We start from the raw sequence: 3,771 nt of genomic DNA on the forward strand, positions 1-3,771 counted from the left end.
TAGTTGCTTGGAAACCACTAAAGATTTATTGCAGTTGCTACAGGGAAAAGGGTAGGGGTGGGGTGAGGCAGATACCAAGGACTCGAATAGAAAGAAAATATTTAGAAAATAATGATGGCAACATATGTACAAATACACTTGATACAACTGATGTATAGATTGTTATAAGAGCTGTTAAGAGCCCCCAATAAAATGTCTTTTTTAAAAATAATAAAGCAATAAAAGGAGATAACTACTTTAAAAATATTTAAAAGGTATAAGATCTCTAGGGAAAAAGCCCAGATGATAGAAATATCTGAGGGTCTGGCCCCAATCCCAACTACATGGACAACCTCCTCACCTCCTTCCCCGCAGAATAATTCACTTCAGAGGACAGCACTGAAGCTACAGCTCAGGGAGAGGGACATGTCTTATCAGAACACACAGGAGCAAATGAAGGGAGAGAAAGAGAGTTGAACATATCCTGGCCCACCAAGCCCTGAGGACGATATTCCTGCTCAGAGTAGCCAAAGCACAGAGACGACCATAGGGCCAGCCCCACTACTAGACACAATGTCCCTCACTGACCCATAGAATTAAGGGTGATAACACTGGAGACATAGTTGAGAATCATGCCTGATCTGACCCCACCACACCAAGGTGAAACACTAGGGGCGTGCAACAGAACAGCACGGGGAACAGAGCAACAAAGTCCCCAGGGAGTACCAAAAATAGACTTTGGGACTAGGGTGTAGCCCCATCACACTTGACTGGAAAACACTCCTAAAGGCCAACAAACAGAACTATTTACAGGCTTTTCTTTTTTTGTCATTGGTTTTGCGTTGTTGTTATTGTTTTGTTTTCTTTCATTGCTTTGTTTTGCTCTGTCTTATTTTTTGTGCGTATTATTATCTCTGCAGGTCTACTAGATACAATAAGCGTGATAGAGAATCTGGAGGAGAAAACAACTGAATCAACGGTCCCAGGGGGACATGGGAGAGGGGGAGATGGGGGAAAGGAAGTGGTGTTAATAAACCTAGGGACAAGGGAACAACAACTGATCAAAAATCAATGGCGAGGAGGGTGTAGGAGGCCTGATCAAGGGCAATGTAGCCCAGAGGAATTGCTGAAACCCAAATGAAGGCTGAACATGATAGTGGGACAAGAGGAAAGTAAGCGGAATAGAAGAAAGAATGAGGAGGCAAAGGGCATTTATAGAGGTCTGAATACAGGCATGTATATATGTAAAATATTTATATATGATGATAGGGAAATAGATTTATGTGCATATAATTGTAGATCTAGTATTAAGGTATCAGATGGGCATTGGGCCTTTACTGAAGTACTCCCTCAATGCAAGAATATTTTGTTCTATTAAACTGGCACTTCATGATGCTCACCTTCCAGACACAAATGCCGAAGACAAAGCGGGTACATAAGCAAATGTGGTGAAGAAAGCTGATGGTGTTCAGCTATCAAAAGATATAGCATCTGGGGTCTTAAAGTCTTGAAAATAAACAAGCAGCCATCTATCTGAGAAGCAACAAATCCCACATGGAAGAAGCACACCAGCCTGTGTGATCACGGGGTGTCAAGAGGATCAGGTATCTGGTATCAACGAACAAAAAATCATATCATTGTGAATGAGGGAGAGTGCAGAGTGGGGACCCAAAGCCCATCTGTAGGCAACTGGACATCCCCTTACAGAAGGGTCTTGGGGAGTTGATGAGCCAGTCAGGGTGCAGTATAGTACCAATGAAACATACAACTTTCCTCTAGTTCTCTAATACTAACCCCCACCCCACCCCATCATGATCCCAATTCTACCTTACAAATCTGGCTAGAGCAGTGGGTGTATACTGATACAGATAAGAGCTGGAAACACAGGAAATCCAGGACAGATAAACCCCTCAGGACCAATAATGAGAGTAGGATACCAGGAAGGGAAAGGGAAGGTAGGGGAGAAAGGGGAAACTGATCACAATGATCTACATATAACACCCTCTTTGGGTGATGGATCATAGAAAAGTGGGTAACGGAGACATCAGACAATGTAAGATGTGACAAAATAATAATAATTTATAAACTATCAAGGTTTCATGAAGGAGGGAAGTTGGGAAAATGAAGAGCTGATACCAAGGGCTCAAGTAGAAAGCAAATGTTTTGAGAATGATGGCAACAAATGTACAAATGTGCTTGACACAATGGATGGATGGATGGACTGTGATAAGAGTTGTACAAGCCCCCAGTAAAATGATTCAAAATAAAGAAAAAGGTGTCAAGCAAGACACCTCCCTGGGATATTGTCTATTGCATGGTAGGCATGAGCTAACTTTACCTCAAAAGTGTCCATTTTTCTAAACCCTACCCCGCACACCAGAACACAGCTCCAGGAGTTTCTGGGAATGGTGGGATACAGATCCCACGGTTTTCAGGCAGCCCCTTTATCAAGCAACTGCAGGGACTGGGCCACTGATCTGGGAGTTGGTTCAACGAGAGGCATTTCAAAATCTCAAGCTAGCCTTTGCATCTCCCCCCGCCCCACACACGCACTCTTAGACTCCTAGATTTGACCCAGCCCTCCATCTGTTTGTGCATGAATGCAATAAAGTGGCAAAATGAGTCTTTACCTAGGCACTGGGTCCCTGGAAGTGGTTGTGGCCTACCTGCCCCAAATACTAGATCCATGGTCTTCTGGATGGCCTGCAGCCGCTGACCCATGGCAGCTAGAGCCATGCTGGTCAAAGGGGCTGAAAAACTCAGACTTGGCCAGGACTTACTCATGACAGCTCCCCATACTGTTGAGTTCCTAATATAGGGATGGGGAGACCGGTGTATGTCAAAAGCCAGGTGAACACAATACCAAAGCCTGTTGCTAGACCACCCAAAGCTTATCTTTACCACCACACAAAGCATCAATCCAGCTATGTTGCTTCCTCATAGTAACCCTGAGGCACCCTGGCACAACTGTGAAAATTTGCTGGACATGTCCCTGTCCTCGAGGTCAGACATAACTGACCAGCCCCGGCCACAGGTAGATGCCACCCTCTTTACAGGTGGGCAAGAAGGTCAAAGAACAGCTGGGGGCACAGTAACTACCATAGATGTTATCATTGAGGCTCAGGCCCTACTACAAGGCACTTCAGCTCAAAAGGCTGAACTGAGCGTGCACAAAAACCTGAAGGTGGGGAAAAGACAAGTCAATCAATATGTATTCAGACAGCAAGTATGCCTTTGCTATGGTGCATGTGCACATGAAAATGTACAAGAAAAGAGGACTCCTTACCTCAGGTGGGAAACAAAAAAGAAAGGGGAAATTCTGGCACAACTAGAAGCAGTGTGGCTGCCCAAGAAGGTAGCTATCATGCATTGAAGAGGCTACCGAAAGGCTAACACACTAGAGAGTCACATTAACAGCCTGGATGGCTCTGCTGCTCAGGAAGAGTGGAACACTGCCCAGTCCTGCCCCATCCTCAAACGTAACAACTGTTATGTTTGAGCTCATTGTTGTAGCTACCATATCATTTCATCTCCTTGTGGGGTCTTCCTCTGCTTTACTGATCTCTAGTTTACCAAGCATGATGGCCTTTTCCAGGGACTAGTCTCTCCTGATGACATGCCCAAAGTTTGTGAGCGGAAGTGTCACCACCCTTGTTTCTAGAAACATTCTGGTTGTACTTCTTCCAAGACAGATTTGTTTGTTCTTCTAGCAATTCTGATGCCAGCACCATAATCCAAATGCACAGATTTTTCTCTGGTGTACCTTATTCATTGTCTAACTTAAAAAAAAAA

This window comes from Echinops telfairi, unplaced genomic scaffold (genome assembly GCF_000313985.2).
Source record: "Echinops telfairi isolate 266 unplaced genomic scaffold, ASM31398v2 ScPeMD7_7467;HRSCAF=8505_1, whole genome shotgun sequence".
Taxonomy (NCBI): domain Eukaryota; kingdom Metazoa; phylum Chordata; class Mammalia; order Afrosoricida; family Tenrecidae; genus Echinops; species Echinops telfairi.